General features: G+C 40.9%; 1 pseudogene; it reads right to left on the bottom strand.

The window, feature by feature from the left end:
• Positions 1-24,732, bottom strand: part of LOC113878847 — a 31,932-nt pseudogene that overhangs the window by 6,312 nt on the left and 888 nt on the right.

Raw genomic sequence — 24,732 nt, 5'->3', positions numbered from 1 at the left:
ATTCTTGGTAGGTTGTCTGTTTCTAGGAATTTTCCAGTTCTTCTAGGATATCCAGTTTGTTGGTGTTCATAGTAATTTCCTATGATTCTTTGTATTTGTGAGGTATCAGTTGTAAGGTCTCCTCTTTAATTTCTGACTTTTTATTTCTTTTCTCTCTTTTTTTCTTAGTCTAGTTAAAAGTTTGTCAATTTTCTCTATCTTTAATAAAACAGTTCCTAGTTTCCATGATCTTTTCTATTTTCTATTGTTTTTCTGGTCTCTCTGTCATTCTTTCCGCTCTGTTCTTTATTTCCTTTTGTTGCTAACTTTGGGCTTAGTTTGTTCTTTTTCTAGCTCCTTAAATTGTAAAATTAGATTGCTTATTTGAGATCTTTCTTTTTTCTTAATGAAGGCATTTATCACTATAAACTTTCCTCTTTGAACTGCTTCTGCTGTATCCATATGTTTTGGTATGTTGTTTTTTCATTTTTGTTTGTTTTAAGATATTTTTACTTCTCTGCTTTATTGACTATGCCAAAGCCTTTGACTGTGTGGATCACAATAAACTGTGGGAAATTCTGAAAGAGATGGGAATACCAGACCACCTGACCCGCCTCTTGAGAAATTCGTATGCAGGTCAGGAAGCAACAGTTAGAACTGGACATGGAACAACAGACTGGTTCCAAATAGGAAAAGGAGTACATCAAGGCTGTATATTGTCACCCTGTTTATTTAACTTATATGCAGAGTACATCATGAGAAACGCTGGACTGGAAGAAACACAAGCTGGAATCAAGATTGCCGGGAGAAACATCAATAACCTCAGATATGCAGATGACACCACCCTTATGGCAGAAAGTGAAGAGGAACTAAAAAGCCTCTTGATGAAAGTGAAAGAGGAGAGTGAAAAAATTGGCTTAAAGCTCAACATTCAGAAAACGAAAATCATGGCATCCAGTCCCATCACTTTCATGGGAAATAGATGGGGAAACAGTGGAAACAGTGTCAGACTTTATTTTTGGGGGCTCTAAAATCACTGCAGATGGTGATTGCAGCCATGAAATTAAAAGATGCTTACTCCTTGGAAGGAAAGTTATGACCAACCTAGATAGCATATTCAAAAGCAGAGACATTACTTTGCCAACAAAGGTCCATCTGGTCAAGGCTATGGCTTTTCCTGTGGTCATGTATGGATGTGAGAGTTGGACTGTGAAGAAGGCTGAGTGCCGAAGAATTGATATTTTTGAACTGTGGTGTTGGAGAAGACTCTTGAGAGTCCCTTGGACTGCAAGGAGATCCAACCAGTCCATTCTGAAGGAGATCAGCCCTGGGATTTCTTTGGAAGGAATGATGCTAAAGCTGAAACTCCAGTACTTTGGCCACCTCACACAAAGAGTTGACTCATTGGAAAAGACTCTGATGCTGGGAGGGATTGGGGGCAGAAGGAGAAGGGGATGACAGAGAATGAGATGGCTGGATGGCATCACTGACTCAATGGACGTGAGTCTGAGTGAACTCCGGGAGTTGGTGATGGACAGGGAGGCCTGGCATGCTGCGATTCATGGGGTCGCAAAGAGCTGGACATGACTGAGCGACTGAACTGAACTAAACTGAACTTCTCTTTTGATTTCTTCTTTGATCATTAGTTCTTCTGTAGTATGTTACTTAATTTCCACATATTTATTATTTTTCCAGTTGGCATACTGTTATTCATTTCTAGTTTTATACTATTGTGATATTGAAGTACTTGGTATAATGTCAATCTTCTTATATTTGTAAACACTTGTTCTATGACCTATGATATAATTGTCCTGGAGAATGTCCCAGGTAGAAGATGTGTTGGTTGGAGTCTTCTGTATATGTCTGTGAGCCTCACTTAGGGTAAAGTATAGTTCAAGTCTAATGTCTCTTTGCTGATTTTCTCTCTGGAGGATCCCTCTATTGTTGAAAGTGGGATATTGAAGTCTTCTACTATTACTGAATTGCTGTCCATTTCTCCCTTCAGATCTGTTAGTATTTGAAAAATATGTTTAGGTAGGTATGTGTTGATTGTTACATTTTTTTCATGAATTCATACTTTTACGGTTACATAACCATTTTTGTCTTTAGTCATTACTTTTGGCTTAAATGGGCTATTTTGTCTGATACAAGTATAGCTCACCTTGCTCTCTTTTGGTTTCCATTTGTATCAAATATATTTCTCCATTCTTCATTTTGAGCTTATATGTGTTATTTAATCTGAAGTGAGCCTGTTATAAGCAGCATACAGTTGGTTCTTTTTTTTTTCCCATCCAGCCACTATGACTTTTGGCTGGAGAATTTAATCTATTTCCAAATAGAGGATTATTAATAGGTAAGAACTTATTAATGCAATCTTATTCATTGTTTTATGGCTGTTTTGAAGTTCCCTCATTCCTTTCTACCTCTCTTGTTACCTTCCTTTGTGGACTGGTGATTTTTTTTGTACTTGTATGCTTTGATTTGCTTCTCTTTATCTTTTGTGAATCTACCATAGGTTTTTGCTTTGTGGCTACCAAGAGGCTTAACATAAAACATCTTATAGACAGAACAGTCTTTTATGATTATAGCCACATAACTGATTGCATGCATAAAGTACCCGTTTACCACCCTTTTAATGTTTTTAACAATTTAGCTCTTTTTATACTGTGTATTCATACACATTATTGTAGCTATAGTTATTTTTTAACACTCTTATCCTTTAAACTTTATTCTAGAGTTAAGTGGTTAACACACCACCAAATTACAGCGTGAGAGCATTCTGAAATTGACTAGATACTAACTTTACCCAGTGTGTTGTGTGCTGTCAGGTTTTCGTGCTCCTCCTAGATTTTTCATGTTCTTTGAAGTTACATCATTGACTTCTCATTTGAAACAGCAATCACCTCCACCAGGCTTTACTCTGTGAAGATAAATGTCTTTCCTCAGCCCCCCGAGAGATTCGGAGGCTCTCTCGGCAGGCTATGGACACACCTACTCCATTCTTGTTCCCTCTGTGGTTGAATTCTCCAGTTCATATGCCTTCTCTGGCTTCTTAAGAGATGGGAATACCAGACCACCTGACCTGCCTCCTAAGAAATCTGTATGCATGTCAAGAAGCAACAGTTAGAACCAGACATGGAACAATGGACTGGTTCCAAATTGGGAAAGGAGTACATCAAGGCTGTATATTGTCACCCTGCATATTTAACTTGTATGCAGAGTACATCATGCAAAATGCCAGGCTAGATGAAGCACAGGTTGGAATCAAGATTGCTGGGATAAATATCAATAACCTCAGATATGCAGATGACACACTATCTTTATGGCAGAAAGCAAAGAAGAGCTAAAGGGCCTCTTGATGAAAGTGAAAGAGGGGAGTGAAAAGGTTGGCTTAAAATTCAACATTCAGAAAACTAAGATCATGGCATCTGGTCCCATCACTTAATGGCAAGTAGATGGGGAAACAATGGAAACAGTGACAGACTTTATTTTGGGGGGCTCCAAAATCACTGCAGATGGTGACAGCAGCCATGAAATTAAAAGACTCTCCTTGCAAGAAAAGCTATGACCAACCTAGACAGCGTATTAAGAAGCAGAGACATTACTTTGCCAACAAACATCTGTCTTGTCAAAGCTATGGTTTTTCCAGTAGTCATGTATGGATGTGAGAGTCGGACCGTAAAGAAAGCTGAGCGCCGAAGAATTGATGCTTTTGAACTGTGGTGTTGGAGAAGACTCTTGACAGTCCCTTGCACTGCAAGGAGATCCAATCAGTCTATCCTAAAGGAGATCAGTCCTGAATAGTCTTTGACAGAACTGATGCTGAAGCTGAAACTGCCATATTTTGGCCACTTGATGCGAAGAACTGACTAATTGGAAAAGACCCTGATGCTGGGAAAGATTGAAGGCAGGAGGAGAAGGGGACGACGGAGGTTAAGATGGTTGGATGACATCACCGACTCAATGAATTTGAGCAAGCTCCTGGAGTTAGTGATGGATAGGAAAGCCTGGCGTGCTGCAGTCCATGGGGTCGCAAAGAGTCGGACACGACTGAGTGTCCGAAATGAACTGAACTGGATTCTGCAATGAACCTGGCCTAGGGCTGACTGTCTCTCTTTCCCAAAGGTGGCGCTCAAGCTCAAGTTTGGACACATACGGGCAAGCCAAGTTGGGCAGGCGTTCCGTGCATGCTCACTTGTCATCTGCCAAAGCGCCTTCCTTCTGCTACAGCAGGAGAGGGCGTTTTCGTCAGTATCTCAGAGCTGGAGAAGCTGTGTTCACTCACATGCTCTCATTCCTTCAAAAAGAGCGTAGACCAAGAAGACCTCTCTTGGCCTTACTGTGCTACTTTGGGGGATGGGAGATGCAAGTAAAGTCAAGCTGTATTCGTACCCCCTTTGAAACATCTAAACTCATATGTGTACACACACACACACACACATATATTTTCCCCATCCAGTAACATGCTAGAACCTCACTGGAAACTTGGACTTCCACAAAAGTCTCTTGTCATCCATTGGTAGTTTTCTAAGACAGTGCTTTCCAAGGCTCCTGGGCCGCAGCCAAGAGAAGCTGGAGCTAGATCACAGATCACTGGAGGATCCGTGGCCAGAATCAAGGTCTAAATGCGTATTACCTGATGCACAGTTGGAAAGCCTTCTCCTGAGCCCCTTGGCATATGGTGCTGTATCCCACAGCTCCCACAAAGACACCTTTGTTTGTAAACAGATGCCAAGCTAATGATGTTGATGGGGCAGACAAAAACAAGAAACATCTTATTCTACCATGATTGTGATGCCAATTTCTGGAAATTCCTCTGTACCAGTCTTCCTATCAATGTCTGCTGGGAGAAGTGAAAGGAAAGAATAGAAGGCAAGTCTTTGTAAAGTTGAGCATAAAAAGAAAATCAAGAGCCAAGTAAGACTTTGTAGGTATGACCACTGCTGACCATTTTAGCCACAGGTGGTCTAAAGGAAGGGATGAATATTATATGTAATCCAGAAAGAATAATAAATGGAATTTTGACATATTTATTCTTCATTTTATTTTTTACATTATAAAGATTAATTCAAAAATATTTATTAAGGGCTTCCTGGTAGTTCAGTGGTTAAAAATCTGCCTGCCATTGCAGGGGGACCAAGGGCTTGATCCTTGGTCCAGGAAGATTCCACATGTCTCGGGACAGCTAAGCCCATGTGTCACAACTACTGAGCCCACATGCCTAGGACCTGTGCTCTGCAACAACAGAAGCCACCGCAATGAGAAGCCTAAGCACTGCAATGAAGAGTAGCCCCTGCTTGCCGCAGCTAGAGAAAGGCCATGCACAGCAACGAGGACCTAGCATAGCCAAAACTAAATAAATTAATTAAAACTATGTATTATACATCTACTATATACAAAGCACTGTTCTGGGCACTTCAAATACATAAGGGAACAAAAAAATGCATCTGTCTTCATGGAACTTACATTTGATAGTAGCACATGCTTGGTGTAAAACATTCAGTTCAGTTCAGTTCAGTTCAGTCGCTCAGTCGTGTCCAACTCTTTGTGACCCCATGAATCACAGCACGCCAGGCCTCCCTGTCCATCACCAACTCCCGGAGTTCACTCAGACTCACGTCCATCGAGTCAGTGATGCCATCCAGCCATCTCATCCTCTGTCGTCCCCTTCTCCTCCTGTGCCCAATCCCTCCCAGCATCAGAGTCTTTTCCAATGAGTCAACTCTTCACATGAGGTGGCCAAAGTACTGGTGTTTCAGCTTCAGCATCATTCCTTCCAAGGAAACCCCAGGGCTGATCTCCTTCAGAATGGACTGGTTGGATGTTCTTGCAGCCCAAGGGACTCTCAAGAGTCTTCTCCAACACCACAGTTCAAAAATATCAATTCTTCAGCACTCAGCCTTCTTCACAGTCCAACTCTCACATCCATACATGACCACAGGAAAAGCCATAGCCTTGACTAGACGGACCTTTGTTGGCAAAGTAATGTCTCTGCTTTTGAATATGCTATTTAGGTTGGTCATAACTTTCCTTCCAAGGAGTAAGCGTCTTTTAATTTCATGGCTGCAGTCACCATCTGCAGTGATTTTAGAGCCCAAAAAAATAAAGTCTGACACTGTTTCCCCATCTATTTCCCATGAAGTGATGGGACCAGATGCCATGATCTTCGTTTTGTGAATGTTGAGCTTTAAGCCAACTTTTTCACTCTCCACTTTCACTTTCATCAACAGGCTTTTTAGTTCCTCTTCACTTTCTGCCATAAGGGTGGTGTCATCTGCATATCTGAGGTTACTGATATTTCTCCTGGCAATCTTGATTCCAGCTTGTGTTTCTTCCAGCCCAGCGTTTCTCATGATGTACTCTGCATATAAGTTAAATAAACAGGGTGACAATATACAGCCTTGATGTACTCCTTTTCCTATTTGGAACCAGTCTTGTTCCATGTCCAGTTCTAACTGTTGCTTCCTGACCTGCATACAAATTTCTCAAGAGGCAGGTCAGGTGGTCTGGTATTCCCATCTCTTTCAGAATTTCCCACAGTTTATTGTGATCCACACAGTCAAAGGCTTTGGCATAGTCAATAAAGCAGAAATAGATGTTTTTCTGGAACTCTCTTGCTTTTTCCATGATCCAGAGGATGTTGGCAATTTGATCTCTGGTTCCTCTGCCTTTTCTAAAACCAGCTTGAACATCAGGAAGTTCACGGTTCACATATTGCTGAAGCCAGGCTTGGAGAATTTTGAGCATTACTTTACTAGCATGTGAGATGAGTGCAATTGTGCAGTAGTTTGAGCATTCTTTGGCATTGTCTTTCTTTGGGATTGGAATGAAAACTGACCTTTTCCAGTCTTGTGGCCACTGCTGAGTTTTCCAAATTTGCTGGCGTATTGAGTGTAGCATTTTCACAATATCATCTTTCAGGATTTGGAATAGCTCCACTGGAATTCCATCACCTCCACTAGCTTTGTTCGTAGTGATGCTTTCTAAGGCCCACTTGACTTCACATTCCAGGATGTCTGGTTCTAGGTCAGTGATCACACCATCGTGATTATCTGGGTCGTGAAGATCTTTTTTGTACAGTTCTTCTGTGTATTCTTGCCACCTCTTCTTGATATCTTCTGCTTCTGTTAGGTCCATACCATTTCTGTCCTTTATTGAGCCCATCTTTGCATGAAATGTCCCCTTGGTATCTCTAATTTTCTTGAAGAGATCTCTAGTCTTTCCCATTCTGTTGTTTTCTTCTATTTCTTTGCATTGATCGCTGAAGAAGGCTTTCTTGTCTCTTCTTGCTATTCTTTGGAACTCTGCATTCAGATGCTTATTTCTTTCCTTTTCTCCTTTGCTTTTTGCTTCTCTTCTTTTCACAGCTATTTGTAAGGCCTCCCCAGACAGCCATTTTGCTTTTTTGCATTTCTTTTCCATGGGGATGGTCTTGATCCCTGTCTCCTGTACAATGTCACGAACCTCATTCCATAGTTCATCAGGCACTCTGTCTCTCAGATCTAGGCCCTTAAATCTATTTCTCACTTCCACTGTATAATCATAAGGGATTTGATTTACATCATAGCTGAATGGTCTAGTGGTTTTCCCTACTTTCTTCAATTTAAGTCTGAATTTGGTAATAAGGAGTTCATGATCTGAGCCACAGTCAGCTCCTGGTCTTGTTTTTGTTGACTGTATAGAGCTTCTCCATCTTTGGCTGCAGAGAACATAATCAATCTGATTTTGGTGTTGACCATCTGGTGATGTCCATGTGTAGAGTCTTCTCTTGTGTTGTTGGAAGAGGGTGTTTGCTATGACCACTACATTTTCTTGGAAAAACTCTATTAGTCTTTGCCCTGCTTCATTCTGTATTCCAAGGCCAAATTTGCCTGTTACTCCAGGTGTTTCTTGACTTCCTACTTTTGCATTCCAGTCCCCTATAATGAAAAGGACATCTTTTTTGGGTGTTAGTTCTAAAAGGTCTTGTAGGTCTTCATAGAACCGTTCAACTTCAGCTTCTTCAGCGTTACTGGTTGGGGCATAGACTTGGATTACTGTGGTATTGAATGGTTTGCCTTGGAAACGAACAGAGATCATTCTGTCATTTTTGAGATTGCATCCAAGTACTGCATTTCGGACTCTTTTGTTGACCATGATGGCTACTCCATTTCTTCTGAGGGATTCCTGCCCGCAGTAGTAGATATAATGGTCATCTGAGTTAAATTCACCCATTCCAGTCCATTTTAGTTCGCTGATTCCTAGAATGTCTACATTCACTCTTGCCATCTCTTGTTTGACCATTTCCAATTTGCCTTGATTCGTGGACCTGACATTCCAGGTTCCTAGGCAATATTGCTCTTTACAGCATCGGACCTTGCTTCTGTCACCAGTCACACCCACAGCTAGGTATTGTTTTCGCTTTGGCTCCATCCCTTCATTCTTTCTGGAGTTATTTCTCCACTGATCTCCAGTAGCATATTGGGCCCCTACTGACCTGGGGAGTTCCTCTTTCAGTATCCTATCATTCTGTCTTTTCATACTGTTCATGGGGTTCTCAAGGCAAGAATACTGAAGTGGTTTGCCATTTCCTTCTCCAGTGGACCACATTCTGTCAGATCTCTCCACCATGACCCGCCCATCTTGGGTGTAAAACATTAGAAAATACTAAACCTTGTAAGGAAGAAAAGAAAAAGTGTCTATTACTTTAACAAAAGATAGTGAGTTTTTAACATTTTGATGCATTTTAAGTTCATTTTTTTGCTTTGCCTATTGTTGTTGTTCAGTCGCTGAGTCATGTCCGACTCTTTGTGACCCCATGAACTGCAGCACACCAGGCTTCTCCATCCTCCACTATCTCCCAGAGTTTGCTCAGATTCATGTCCTTTGAGCTGGTGATGCTATCTAACAATCTCATCCTCTGTCACTCCCTTCTCCTTTTGCATCCTGGCTTTCCCAGCATCCAGGTCTTTTCCAGTGAGTCAGCTCTTAGCATCAGGTGGCCAAAGTATTGGAGTTTCCACTTCAGCATCAGTCCTTCCAATGAATATCCAGGGTTGATTTCCTGTAGGATTGACCAGTTTGATCTCCTTGCTGTCCAAGGGACTCTCAAGAGTCTTCTCCAGCACCACAGTTCAAAAGCATCAATTCGACAGCACTCAGCCTTTTCTATGGTCCTACTGTCATATCTGTAAATGACTACTGGAAAAATCATAATTTTGACTATAGGGACATATGTTGGCAAAGTGATGTCTCTACTTTTTAATACGCTGTCTATGTTTGTCATAGCTTTCCTTCCAAGGAGCAAGCGTCTTTTAATTTCATGGCTGCAGTCACCCTCTGCAGGGATTTTGGAGCCCCAGAAAATAAAATCTGTCACTGCTTCCACTTTCCCCCCTTCTATTTGCATGAAATAATAGGATCAGATGCCACGATCTTAGTTTTTTGAATGTTGAATTTCAAGCCAGTTTTTTCACTTTCCTTTTTCACCCTCAAGAGGCTCTTTAGCCCCTCTTCACTTTCTGCCATTAGAGTGGTATCATCTGCATATCTGAGGTTGTTGATATTTCTCCCTCCATTCTTGATTTTAACTTATGAGTCATTCAGCCCAGCATTTCGCAGCTTTCCTGGTGGTTCAGATGATAAAGAATCTGCCTGCAATGCAGGAGATCTGAGTTCAATCCCTGGGTTGGGAACATCCACTGGAGAAGAGAATGGCTACCCACTCTAGTATTCTTGCCTGAAAAATCACGGACAGAGGAACCTGGTCGGTTACAGTCCATGGTGTCACAAAGAGTTGGACACAACTAAGGGACAAACACTTTTACTTTCACTCTGCATATAAACTAAACAGAATGACAATATACAGCCTCGTCGGACTCCTTTCCCAATTTTGAACCAGTCAGTAGCTCCGTGTAAGGAACTGCTTCTTTTTGCCCCACATACAGGTTTTGCAAGAGACAGGTAAGGTAGTCTGTTATTTCCACAGTTTGTTGTGATCTACAGTCAAAGGCTTTAGCCTAGTTAATGAAGCAGAAGTCCATGTTTTTCTGTAATTCCCTTGCTTTCTTTATGATCCAGCGAATGTTTGATATCTGATCCTCTGTCTTTTCTAAACCCAGCTTGTACATCTGGAAGTTCTCCATTCACATACTACTGAAGCCTAGCATGAAGTATTTTAAGCATTTCCTTACTAGCATGTGAAATGAGCGCAATTGTACAATAGCTTGAACATTCTTTGGCATTGCCCTTCTTGGGACTGAAAGCCGCTTCCCCATGACAAGGCTGTGATCCATGAAGGGGATGCCTACATTCACACATATATATAGTTTTAAAATTTGGGATTTTTATTGTACCCTTGACTTACATAATATTATATCCTTTGTAATACATAATACAAATATCCTTTGTAAAAGGATATGAAACTGTCAATGCCTCTTCATAAAAGTTGCCAAATGGCTTTCTGGGAGTTTTGTTAATCAATGATCTGAGTTGTTAGGGGCTTAATATAAACAGAACTTGGTAATACATTGATTAGATGTATGTGTGTATGAAAGAGAGAGAAAAGTGGGAGAGAAAAGAAAAAGGGATGCTTCTCAGATTTATGACTTGTTCTACTAACGGGCAGATGTGGAGATCAATAAACAAGAATAGAATTCAGTAAAAGGAATAAATTTCATGTGCAAAAAACATGGTTTTGAGGTACCCCTTGGGCATCCCAACAGAACCACCAGCCTAGAACTGAACATTAATGTCTGAGCTGGAGATTTGGGTCTGGATTTTACATTAAGCAAGAAGAAGAGTGAGATCACCTAGCTAGAGTGTGTAGAATAAGAGGAAGATAAAAGCTGAGTTTCAGTGAATTTGCACTGTCCCAGAGACTTGGCCTTGGACTCTCCAGTCTGGGGGAGCCTGGGATGGGTAGGATATTTCTAGGGCAATCTAGAGTTTCCATCTACTCTGACATTCGCTTAAGATGGCTCTGGAGTTCCCTGATTGAGTTATCCGTTGGGTTTATCCCTAATCAATTGGCTTATGGGGTCAAAATTGAGGTATAGATTTTGTTTATTTCCTCCATTTTCCCTCTACATGCTCATACATTATTTGAATTTAGCTTAGATTTTTTCCAGTTAAGATTTTTTAATCATGGTAGGAAAGTATAAGGGAAAATTATGCACTGCAAATCTAGAAATGTTATTGCATTATTGCAAAATTATGCATAAAATGGAATTTTGGGAGTCCTAACAGTGGAATGTGAAATTCATATTTTGGTACCCAAACTTTTAGAAGTCAAAATGAGTCAGTTTAAAGAAAGAGTTAAGTTTAAAAACAAATTTAATTATTTTTTATGGCTAACATTCCATTGTATATATGTGCCACATCTTCTTTAACCATTCTTCCTTTGATGGGCATTTAGGTTGCTTCCATGTCCTGGCTATTGTAAATAGTGCTGCAATGAACATTGGGGTGCATGTATCTTTTTGAATTATGATTTTTCTCTAGATATATGCCCAGGAGTGGAATTGCTGGATCATGTGGTAGCTCTGTTTTTCTTTTTTTTTTTAATTAATTTATTTGTTTTAATTGGAGGCTAATTACTTTACAATATTGTAGTGGTTTTTGCCATACATTGACATGAATCAGCCATGGGTGTACACGTGTCCCCATCCTGAACCCCTTCCCGCCTCCCTCCCCATCGCATCCCTCAGGGTTGTCCCAGTGCACTGGCTTTGAGTGCCCTGTTTCATGCATTGAACTTGGACTGGCAATCTATTTCACATATGGTAATACACATGTTTCAATGTTATTCTCTCAAATCATCCCCCACAGAGTCCAAAAGTCTGTTCTTTATATCTGTGACTCTTTTGCTGTCTTGCATATAGGGTCATTGTTACCATCTTTCTAAATTCCATATATATGTGTTAATATACTGTACTGGTGTTTTTCTTTCTCACTTACTTCACTCTGTATAATAGGCTCCAGTTTCACCCACCTCTTTAGAACTGGTTCAAATGCATTCTATTTAATAGCTGAGTAATATTCCATCATGTATCTATTTTCTTTTTAAAGAACTTCCACACTGTTCTCCATAGTGGCTTCATAGGGAATTTACATTCCTCCATAGGGAATTTACACTCTCATCAACAGTGTAGGAAAGTATTCTATTCTCCACACACTTCCCACCATTTATTGTTTATAGATTTTTTGATGATGGCCATTTTGACCAATGTGAGGTAATAAATCATTGTAGTTTTTAAAACTCTTTATTGAACTTGTTATAATATTTTTTGCTTTATATATATATATATATATATATTTTTTTTTTTGGACCTTGAAGCATAGGGATCCTAGCTCCCCAGCCAGGGATTGAACCCATACCCTCTGCATTGTAAGGCAAACTGTTATCCACTGGACCACACGAATCCAGTGTGGTCAATCCCCTTCACTGTAGTTTTGATTTGCATGCTGCGATTCATGGGGTCCCAAGGAGTCGGACACAACTGAGCGACTGAACTGAACTGAATGATTAGTAATGTTGAGCATCTTTTCATGTGATTGTTTACTATTTATATGTCTTCTTTGGAGAAATGTCTACTTAGATCTTGGGCCTATTTTTTTTATTGGATTTTTTTTTGAGCTATTTAAGCTGTATATTTTTGGAGATTAATCCTTTATTGTTTGCTTCTTTTGCAAATATTTTATCCTATACTGAAGGTTCTCTTTTTGTTTTGTTTATGGTTTCCTTTGCTGTGCAAAATCTTTTAAGTTTAAATTGGTTCTGTATTTTTTTTCATTACTCTAAGAGGTGGATTGAAAAAGGTCTTGCTGTGATTTACGTTAAAGACAGTTTTACCTATGTTTTCTTCTAAGAGTTTCATAGAATCCAGCCTTACATTTAGGTCTGTAATCCATTTTGAGTTTATTTTTGTGTGTGGTGTTAGGGAGTGTTCTAACTTTATTCATTTATGCAGCTGTCCAATTTTCCCATCGATACTTATTTAACAGACTACCTTTTCTCCATTGTATATTCTTGCCTCCTTTGTCATAGATTAGGTGACCATAGGTGCATGGGTTTATCTCTGGTCTCTATCCTGTTTCATTGATCTACATTTCTGTGTGTGTGTGTGTGCCAGTACTATACTGTTTTGATTACTGTAACTTCTTAGTTTAGTCTGAAGTCAGGGAGCCTGATTCCTCCAGATCCATTTTTCTTTCTCAAGATTAGTTTGCCTATTCATGGTCTTTCACATTTCCATACACGTTGCTGCTGCTGCTAAATCGCTTCAGTCGTGTCTGACTCTGTGTGACCCCATAGACAGCAGCCCACCAGGCTCCCCCGTCCCTGGGATTCTCCAGACAAGAACACTGGAGTGGGTTGCCATTTCCTTCTCCAATGCATGAAAGTGAAAAGTGAAAGTGAAGTTGCTCAGTCGTGTCTGACTCTAGCGACCTCATGGACTGCAGCCTACCAGGCTCCTCTGTCCATGGGATTTTCCAGGCAAGAGTACTGGAGTGGGGTGCCATTGCCTTCTCTGTCCATACACGTTACTCAGACATAAAAAAAGAACAAAATAATGCTATTTGCAGCAACATGGATGCACCTAGCAATTGTCATACCAAGTGAAGTCAGACAGAGAAAGAGAAATATAACATGATATTGCTTATATGTGGACTCTTGAAAAAGGTACAAATGAACTTATCTACAAAACAGAAATAGAGTTGCAGATATAGAAAACAAACTTACGGTTACCAGGGAGTGAGTGGGGAGCAACAAAGTGGGGGGGTGGGGTTGACATACACACACTACTCTATATGAAATGGCTACCCCAGTGGCTCGATGGCAAAGAATCCACCTGCAATTCAGCAGCCACAGGAGATGCAGGTTCGGTCCCTGGGTTGGAAAGATTCCCTGGAGGAGGGCATGGCAACGCACTCTGAAGAATCCTACAGACAGAGGATCCTGGCAGGCTAGAGTCTATAGGTTCACAAAGAGTGCTAGGCTCCTGGTATGATGATGAATATGACCAAGGCCAATGCAAGAGTTGGAGTCAGAGGAAGCAGGAGTCCATCTGAATTGAGACTTCATATACTTGAAAGGCCTCAGAGACAGAGCTACAGTGACAACAATGCAAGATGGTGATTTTACAACTTTAACTTTTTGTCCCTGTTTGGCACTATCAATTATCTTCTTTCTCCTGCCATTTTGGGCGGAAAGCATAACTATATTATATTATACTTTAACTTACAAAAATCAGAAATTTGTTAAATCAACACTTTAAAATAGGCTACCATTTTTGGAAACCTGTTTCAGGATTTCTTGATGCTTTAATATGCCAGAAACCTCCAAAAATGAGAGAGGCTGTGCCCTGTTGATACCTGAGAGCCCACAGAGAAGACATAGTCTCAATCCTCAAAAAACTTCCAACCTAAGGGGAGACAGAGACACATTAACAGGCTATTTCAGTATTAGGTGAACCTGAAGCTTTCTTAAGCACAGCATGTGCATCTTTCAAAAAAAAAAAAAAACAAACCAGTGGCCACAACAACAATGGTTTGGTCAGTAACAGATACTAAATGAAATACTTTAGTTCTCAGGGGAAAAATGCTAAAATTTTTCACTCCATTTACTGTTCAGTTTTCAATTAATTCCCATGTCCCATTCTGCTACTCCTATCATTTTATTTCAATAAAAGTTCAAAATGTATTGAAAAAGTTACTTTACCACTTTTCTTCTAGTTGATGTCATCTTATGAAGTGCAATTATCAGTCATGAGTGTTTTGGGGAAAGACAAATTATTTGGGTGGAAGTACCTCCAAATTAAGAGTCTCTATGACCATCCCAGGTCTCCTCCCTACTACAGGTTATAAACAGACTGGTCACACAACACAATCCTCAATGTCTTTCTTTATACCCACTATAATGTTATATATATGTATATGTATATTTTTTGACTGACATCAACTGCTGGACTCTGTTTGACTGATCCTCAGAGGGAAAAAACCAAAATAGGTGTTTAAAAGATTCAGAAGAAATCAGTGAACATATAAGAAAGTGCTGTCTTTATCAATAAAATTAAGCTCTGGGCTCTAAAGCTTACAAAAGGAAGTACCACATGGTGGCGACTGAGGGAGTCTCACAGTAAACCCATGTGCCCTTACTCTAACTCAGAGATTTTCACTTAGACCTAAAAAAAACCTCTCATTTATCACAATCACTATCAGGGTAGCCTGGACATAGGCATTACTTCCCCTTTAATACTGTCTGGCTCAAGGAAGGACAAAATATTACCAGCATAGAGTGTTATGGAATATTTAAAGAAGTCTTTGGTGATAACTTCCTGATGTTCAAGCTGGTTTTAGAAAAGGCAGAGGAACCAGAGATCACAATGCCAACATCCACTGGATCATGGAAAAAGCAAGAGAGTTCCAGAAAAACATCTATTTCTGCTTTATTGACTATGCCAAAGCCTTTGACTATGTGGATCACAATAAACTGTGGAAAATTCTCAGAGATGGGAATACCAGACCACCTGATCTGCCTCTTGAGAAATTTGTATGCAGGTCAGGAGGCAACAGTTAGAACTGGACATGGAACAACAGACTGGTTCCAAATAGGAAAAGGAGTACATCAAGGCTGTATATTGTCACTCTGCTTATTTAACTTCTATGCAAAGTACATCATGAGAAACGCTGGACTGGAAGAAACACAAGCTGGAATCAAGATTGCCGGGAGAAATATCAATAACCTCAGATACGCAGATGACACCACCCTTATGGCAGAAAGTGAAGAGGAATTAAAAAGCCTCTTGATGAAAGTGAAAGAGGAGAGTGAAAAAGTTGGCTTAAAGCTCAACATTCAGAAAACAAAGATCATGGCATCTGGTCCCATCACTTCATGGATGTGGACCAGATGGAAACAGTGGAAACAGTGTCAGACTTTATTTTTCTGGGCTCCAAAATCACTGCAGATGGTGATTGCAGCCATGAAATTAAAAGATGCTTACTCCTTGGAAGGAAAGTTATGACCAACCTAGATAGCATATTCAAAAGCAGAGACATTACTTTGCCAACAAAGGTCCGTCTAGTCAAGGCTATGGTTTTTCCTGTGGTCATGTATGGATGTGAGAGTTGGACTGTGAAGAAGGCTGAGTGCTGAAGTATTGATGCTTTTGAACTGTAGTGTTGGAGAAGACTCTTGAGAGTCCCTTGGACTGCAAGGAGATCCAACCAGTCCATTCTGAAGGAGATCAGCCCTGGGATTTCTTTGGAAGGAATGATGCTAAAGCTGAAACTCCAGTACTTTGGCTACCACATGCGAAGAGTTGACTCATTGGAAAAGACTCTGATGCTGGGAGGGATTGGGGGCAAGAGGAGAAGGGGATGACAGAGGATGAGATGGCTGGATGGCATCACTGACTCGATGGACGTGAGTCTGAGTGAACTCCGGGAGTTGGTGATGGACAGGGAGGCCTGGAGTGCTGCAATTCATGGGGTCGAAAAGAGTCGGACACGACTGAGCGACTGATCTGATCTGATCTGATACGTGGTTGGTGAAACATTCCAGAAATGAGCAATGAGAACAAATCCACATACTAACAAAGAAGAGGATTTGATGTGAGTTAAGATCTTAACTCATGGAATCTCATGGACGGAGGAGCCTGGTGGGCTACAGTCCACGGGGTGGCCAAGAGTCAGACAGGACTGAGGACTTCACTTCACTTCTTCAAGAACCTATGTTGTGCGTAGTCACTCAGTCGTTTCTGACTCTTTGTGACCCCATGGACTGTAGCCCGCCTGGCTCCTCTGTCCATGGGATTCTCTAGGCAAGAATACCAGTGGGTTGTTATGCCCTCCTCCAGGGAATCTTCCCAACTCAGGGATCAAACCTAGGTCTCCTGCATTACAGGCGGATTCTTTACAGTCTGAACCACCACAGAAGCCCCAAAGTGTACCACAGATACATAATCAGACTGTAGCCCACCAAGCTTCTCTGTCCATGGAATTCTCCAGGCAAGAATACTGCAGTGGGCAGCCAGTCCCTTTTCCAGGAGATCTTACTGCCCCGGGATTGAACCAGGGTCTCCCACATTACAACCAGGTTCCTTACCATCTGAGCCACCAGAAGAACCTATCCCCTAGAAAAAAGAGAACAGGGAGTAGATTATTCCTCAAAGGGCAAGAAGTCAAAGTTTGAATCATCTCTAACACTGGAAATGCTTATCACAGTTACCAATGTCCCTAGCTGCCTGCCAAATGCAAAAGTAAATCACTTCATGGAGGAAGATAAAGTCATTGTATGCCTCAAATTATTTATAAAAATTTTCACACATAATATCAGCATTCAAGAAAAAATAATTAAGAAATAAGGAAATAAAACAACATGATAAAAAAATCAAGAGAAGCAACAAAGAAATAGAGTTTCCAGACAATGAGATATAGACTGTAAAGTAACCACTCTTAATGTGTACAAGAAAATTAAAGACAAGAGTGAGAAACTTAGAGAATTTGAAATGGTAACAAAAAGGTAAAAATAACTAAAAATAAATAACAACCAAATTAAGAACTCAATAAATTAAAAGATTAGACACACTTGAGCAGACAATCAGTGAGCTGCAAGATCAGAAGAGAATGTCCATGTGAAAGCAAGGAGAAAAGGCAAGAGATGGAAAATACAGAAGAGGTTAAAAAAAGAAAAAAGAAAAAAACATCGAGAATGCAAATAGAAAGTCTAATATATATGTATTTGGAAACTCAAAAGGAGCCAGCAAATAGAACAGAAGGAATATGAAAAATATTATGCCACATCCCTCTGACATTCTGATGCCTGATGAGAAATCTATGGTCATCTGAATTGTTTTTCCCTTAAGGCAATGGCACCCCACTCCAGTACTCTTGCTTGGAAAATCCCATGGACGGAGGAGCCTGTTAGGCTGAAATCCAAGGGGTCGCTAAGAGTCGGACACGACTTCGCGACTTCGCTTTCACTTTTCACTTTCATGCATTGGAGACGGAAATGGCAGCCCACTCCAGTGTTCTTGCCTGGAGAATCCCAGGGATGGGGGAACCTGGTGGGCTGCCGTCTATGGGGTCACACAGAGTCGGACACGACTGAAGTGACTTAGCATAGCATATAAGTTTTTACTTCTTTTCTGGCTGCTTTTAAGAATTTGTCTTTAGGCTTCATAAGTTTAATTATGATGTATCTTGATTTTGATTTCTTTTGACTTACCTGATTGGAGTTTGCTCATCATCTTGAATCCGTATGTTTACACCTCTTATCCAGTTTGAGACGTTTTCAGCCATTAGTTCTTCAAGTATTGATACTTTTTTAGCCTCACTCTTTCTTCTTTCCTTTTGGGTCTCTGCTGACATGAATGTTAAATCTTTTGCTGTAGTCCCCATAGATTGCTAAAGCTCTGTTCTCTCTTTCTTTCTTCTTTTTAACTTTTCTTCTTCTCTCTGTTCTTCAAATTGGGTTATTTTTTGATTCTTCCATCTTCCAATTCACTGATTCTTTCCTCTATACTCTTAGTTCTGCTGAACCCATCTGTAGAGCTTTCTATTTCAGTTACTGAATTTTTAGTTCTCAAATTTCCATTTGGTTCTTCTTTATATCTTCTATTACTTTGCTGAGGCTTTGTCATTTTCTTCATTTATTTCACCCATGTTCATAATTGCTTCTTGAAACATTTTCATCATGGATAAAATGGTCTACTCATTCTTACATCTCTGTCATTTTTTTGTTGGCACCTATTGATTGAAAATAGTTTGAAATCTATTGGTTCTTGCTTAGTAGAATAAGTGATTTTTTCCCCCTTAGGATGAATAACTTTCTAAATTGAAACTTGGATATTTTACAAGTTATAAGACTCTGCATTTTATTTAAACCTTCTGTTTTGACTGTTTGTTTGTTTGTTTGTTTAATGACACAGCTCCTGCAAAGGAAAAGGGCACCTTATTACTGCTCAATGGAGGTAGAAGTCCAGGTTCCTCACTTGGCCTCCACAACACCCAAGGAGGAGGTTGATCCTTGTCATTACTGGGCAGGAACGGATGTTCTGGCTCCCTCCGTGGTCTTTACTGACAAGGCCATGGGGGTGGCCTCTTACTGCTGAATAATGGTGAGAGTCCTGATGCCCCACAAGGTCTCCTGTAACATCACCCCAGGGAAAGAGCTACGGGGACTTTGTTACTTCTGGGTGTGAATAAAAATCTGGGCTCCTGTTTGGCCTTCTCTGACACCACCACATCAGAGAAGAGGAATAGGGGTTCCTCATTATGGCCCTGAGACTGCAAACGTTTAGGCTCCTCACTCAGCTTTGCTGCTGTGGGTAGGGATGGGACCATATTCTTTCCTGTGATGTTTTGGCTTCAATAGAGCAGTTTTGTTTTTTTTTCCCTAAAAGTTTTGTCTTGTGAAGCTGCCCCTTTCTTGGTGCTTCAACTAGGGACAGCAGGGTTTTGTTTAGCAGGCTTTTTTTCCCTTAGGCTCACTGGCACCTCTGATTTGCTGGGTTCTTTGCCTACAAATCTGGGATGTAGAGGCCAAAAGAAAATTCCAGAAACTTAGCAGTGTGTTGTTTCTCAGATTCTGAGATCCCAACTCAGCCTTCTTTTTCTGTTTTTCTTTCAGAGTCTTGGTATGTTTGTTTTTTACATAAGGTATAGGGTTTGTTTTGTTGCTGTTGTGCTTAATGAGAGAAATAGTGAAAGGCACATCTACTCTCTGGCAGTGGAAGTCTTTCATTCATTATGCTTTCTAAAAACAATGTGTAAGAATATTATTTGCCTTGATTTCTGAGTTTTGATCCCCTCTTAAATTTGGAAATTTAGGCAATCACCTCCTTCACTTCACCCTACTTCCAGTCCTGTTTGGAAGTCATCATAGAGGCTGGAATAATTGAGAAAAACATTAATCCAAAATAATGTAAGAAATGAGACAGAAGTAACACAGAAAAGTAAGACAAATAGAAAACAAATGTTACCATGATAGATTTAATTCCAAATATATTGAAATGACTAAGTAATACACAGGGGTACTCCAACATTAAGAAGTTAAGGAAAAGAGGAAGATCCACAGTGAGACCAGGGAGGGTTCAGTAAGTTCCTTGTTTGCAAGAAAAATTTAAAAATGAGAGCAGCAACACTTGGATCCTAAAGGACCCTTTGACAACATAAACATTTGGGAGTTTCTCCAACTTCCAGGAGAATAGTAACCACTTCCACATCTGCATGCTAATACATTTCATATTGTTGTTATTCCAAGACAGGACCAGAGTTAAACTTGAACACTCAAGATTTAGCAGCCACTTGGGACAATAATGCTGAAAAGAAATTTCTAGACCTGGTGTGTCATCCCCTGCTTAGCCTGCTATCTTCTGGGATTTTTGCCACCTGAGGCTGTTCTGTCTTCTTTCTCAGCTCCACAGGAATGACTGAGTACGCTCCTAGTTTAAAGTTTCCAAGCCAACATTAGAGTTTACTGCAAGAATCAAGGCCATCATCTACAAGCTGAGAAGCAACTAAGTAACTGTTCTCAAGTGCATATTATCATCCTGGTTCCAACACATTGCCTGAAGGAAGAAAAGGAGGAAATAACTCTAGGTATCTGTAGCATATGTAAAGTATTAAAGGCCCCTCTGAAAAGTCTGGACTTGTCAGGATCCCTTTTTCAGCTTGCTGTATCTGTGGGCTCATTGGGGATATCCCAGAGTTTTAGTTCATTTCGGTAACCATAAAACAATTTCTCTTTTTTTGGCCGCACCATGCAACTTGTGGGATCTTAGTTCCCAGATCAGATATTGAACCCCAGGGCCAAGCAATGAAAGTGCCAAGACCTAATCACAGGATCACCTGGGAATTTCCAAAGATTTCATTTTTTGACCCATAAGTAGTTTTTAAAAAATTTTAGCAGCTAGCAAATAGAATACAAACTTTATACTGGGGCATAATAATGAAGATCATGTAATTAAAGGTTGCTGTGTACAGGTACTAAAGTTAATATAAGTGCTTCCCATGTATTTTCTCATTTGCTTTTCACAACAACACTATTCTAAAGGTGAGGAAATGGAATATTGATGAAGTTAAACAATTTGCCCAAAGTCACCCTGGTTTGATCCCTGGTTGGAAAGACCCCCTGGAGAAGGGAAAGGCTACCCACTCCAGTATTCTGGCCTGGAGAATTCCATGGACTGTATAATCTGTGGGGTCGCAAAGAGTCGGGCATGACTGAGCGACTTTCACCCCACTATTAAGTTGAACTAAGACTTCAGCCCAGGCTATCTTCAAACCAAAGTCTTAAACACAAGACTATCTCCTTCCCAATGTTGCCTTGAAACAGACACAGGGATATGGTAGCCAGAACTACCTTGATTTTGCCAACTCTCCTTAAGTTTGAACAATCCATTTTCACTCCAGAGAACACCTGATAATTATTAACTGACACAAAGCCTGCACCACAGAGAACTGTGTTTTAACACTAACTTCATTCTTAGGTCTTCAATCTTATTATCCTTGTAGGTACCTGATTACTAAACACTTCTGGAAGAAATCTCAATGTCTGAGAAACTGCTATCATATAAATTCAAGGTCACGAACTTCTACCAGATCCCACTGATGCTACTGTGATATTATGTCCTAGATCCATTTCGAATCTTTCCATTCTGTTCTGTAGTAGGCAGCTTCTAAGATTGCTACCAATGATTATGCCTCCTAGGACAGACATACCTCATTTTATTGCATTTCCGATAATTAAAAAATAATAATAAGCTTAAGATTTGTGATATGTCAGATGATGATTGGTATTTTTAAAGCAACAAAGTTATTTTTAATTAAGGTGCCTGTGTGCTAAGTCGCTTCAGTCATGTCCACCTCTTTGAGACTCCATGGACTGTAGCCCACCAGGCTCCTCTGTCCATGGGATTCTCCAGGCAAGAATACTGGAGTGGATTGCCATGCCCTCCTCCAGGGGAATCTTCCCGACCTAGGGATCGAACCTGCGTTTCCTGGGGCTCCTGCATCTCAGGGGGGTTTTTCATATATTTTGTCATCTTCCTCTCGGCTGGATTCTTCTCTGTCAGCATTTACGTTAAGATTCTCTCATCCCAAAACACAAAAACTAAAACTGGCTTGACATATCACCCTCTGCAAATAGTCCTTTCTTTCCTCTCTCATTTTTTAATGACAGTTTGATCATTGCCAACTCAATTTATTTTCCTAACTATTCCTTAACCTGCTTATTTATTCCTGTACTCCCCTACCCACCATGGAACGTTCCTAATCTTTACTTAGCTTAAGCACTTTGCAGCATTTGGCACTGCTGATCATACCATCTCTTTGAAACACTGACCTCCTTGATGTCATACTCCTCTGCTTTTCCTTTCTCCAGCTGCCATACTGTCTTTTCAGGTTTTTTCTTTACTGCTAAGCCTATAAACATTGATACTTCTTAGGTATAAAGTCCTTCACCCATGTCCATTCTGACCCTGTAGGCCAAAAGTCCAAATTCAAATGCTTTAAGAAAAAGGCAGGTAAAAAGGAATGACATTCACTGGGTCTAAGACTCTCAAAAGTGGTGGGGGCTGTGGTGAACTGGATAGTCCAAATTCCATGGAGAGATGGCAATCTCTGTTTGGCTTAATCTAGTTGTTTTATAGGAAAGCAGCCATATAGATTGGAATTTCTAAAATGCCTATTTCTAGGTGCAATTTCTTCATCTTAAAAACTCTGTAAATAATAATGATGATAATAATATTAAAACACCAGGAGTTCAAGTTAATCTACAAACCACTCCACTAGTCCATCATCCCCACAGATTGCCCTAAAACTATCTCATCATTTCCCATGGCTTTAATAGCCATTTTATGCTAAAATTTTCCAGATCTCTAAGGTTAGCTCTCTCTTCCAAGCTCTATACAGATCCAAATGTAAAATGCCTTCCTTGTCTTTTTTTTTTTTGCCTCACCAAGTGGCTCAATTCCCCCACCAGGGATCAGACCCACAGCCCCTTCAGTGAAGAGTGGAGTCCTAACCAATGGAGTGAGCGAGTGGAAGTCACTCAGTTGCAATCAACTTTGCAACCTCATGGACTGTAGCCCCATCAGGCTCCTCTGTCCACGGAATCCTCCAGGCAAGAATACTGGAGTGGGTTGCCATTTCCCCTTCCAGGGTATCTTCCCGACCCAGGGATCAAACCCAGATCTCTTATGTCTCCAGCACTGGCAGTCAGGTTATCACTAGGGCAAGCCCCTAACCACTGCACCACCAGGCAATTCCCTCTGTCAAATTTCTAATCTCATTTGCCACCATGGTTTCATCTAGATTACTAACAATCTCCCAACTAATCTCTACTTCTATTTCATCTCATTTATTCTCCACAGAATTCTCTTTACAAAGTAAAATTTATGATGTCACTATCTCGCTCAATCTTCAAGACTTCCCTTTGCCATCATGAGAAACTCTATGCCTTTAACACTGTTTACAAGGCCCTTGTGGGTCTGCCCAGCAACATTCCTTCAGCTCCAGAGAGCTTTAGTCTCTCCCATACCTCAGCATGTTATTGACTAAGAACACTCAGACTTCATATATATCACTAGTTTTCCTTGACCTCCAGATTATCTTGTTCTGTCTCATAACACTCAGCAGTCGGCACCAGGAAATTCACTGTTCAGTAATGTCTATTTACTCTATCACACTCAGATCAGGAAGGCAGAAACCACATTTGCCTTGTTCACCACTGGAATTCCTAGTCCCTTAAATAGTGCCTAGGCTTCCCTGATGGCTCTAAACTCCGGTTCATTCCCTGGGTTGGGAAGATCCCCTGGAAAAGGAAATGGCAACCCACTCCAGTATTCCTGCCTGGAGAGAAATCCATGGAGCAGAGGAACCTGGTGGGCTACAGCCCGTGGGGTCACAAAGAGTTGGACATGACTGAGTGACCAACACTAAAGAGTGCCTAAGACAATGTCGGCTCTTAATAAATATCTGCTGAAATAATCATTACATTTACCCTTGAAAGTGTTAGTCGCTCAGCCGTGTCTGACTCTTTGTGACCCCATGGACTGTAGCCCACCAGGCTCCTCTGTCAATGGGATTCTCCAGGCAAGAATACTGGAGTGGGTTGTCATTTTCTTCTCCAGGGGATCTTCCCAACCCCGGGATCTAATTTGTGTTTCCTGCATTGGCAGGAGGGTCCTTTACCGTCTGAGCCATCAGGGAAGCCCAGATCCCTGGTAGGTCAGCTGGTAAAGAATCCCTCTGCAGTATAGCAGACCCCGGTTCGAATCCTGGATCAGGAAGATCCCCTGGAGAAGGGATAGGCTACCCACTCCAGTATTCTTGGGCTTCCCTGGTGGCTCAGCTGGTAAAGAATCCGCCTGCAATGTGGGTGACCTGGGTTAGATGCCTGGTTGGGAAGATCCCCTGGAGAAGGGAACGGCTACCCACTCTTCTGGCCTGGAGAATTCCATGGACTACAGTCCATGGAGTTCCGAAGAGTGGGACACGACTGAGCGACATTTACCCCTGCAGCTATTTAAACCCTTCCCTAATCCTTAATCCTAATCTCTCTTTTGAGAGAAAAGAATGAGTAAATTTGGACTATCTCATTCTCAAAATGTCATTCCCCGCCTCCCCCCCCCCCCCCCCCAGGAATGAATGAATGATCCAGTCACGTGGGGCTTACTATGGGTCACTGGCCTCTTTAAGCGTGGGACCTGGGGAATGGAGAGCTGCAGTTAACAACACCACGTGTAATAACCCGAGCAGCCACAGGAC

This window comes from Bos indicus x Bos taurus, chromosome 20 (assembly GCF_003369695.1).
Source record: "Bos indicus x Bos taurus breed Angus x Brahman F1 hybrid chromosome 20, Bos_hybrid_MaternalHap_v2.0, whole genome shotgun sequence".
NCBI lineage: Eukaryota > Metazoa > Chordata > Mammalia > Artiodactyla > Bovidae > Bos > Bos indicus x Bos taurus.
The sequence above is the reverse complement of the archived record's forward strand: the minus strand, read 5'-3'. Positions and strand labels throughout refer to the sequence as shown.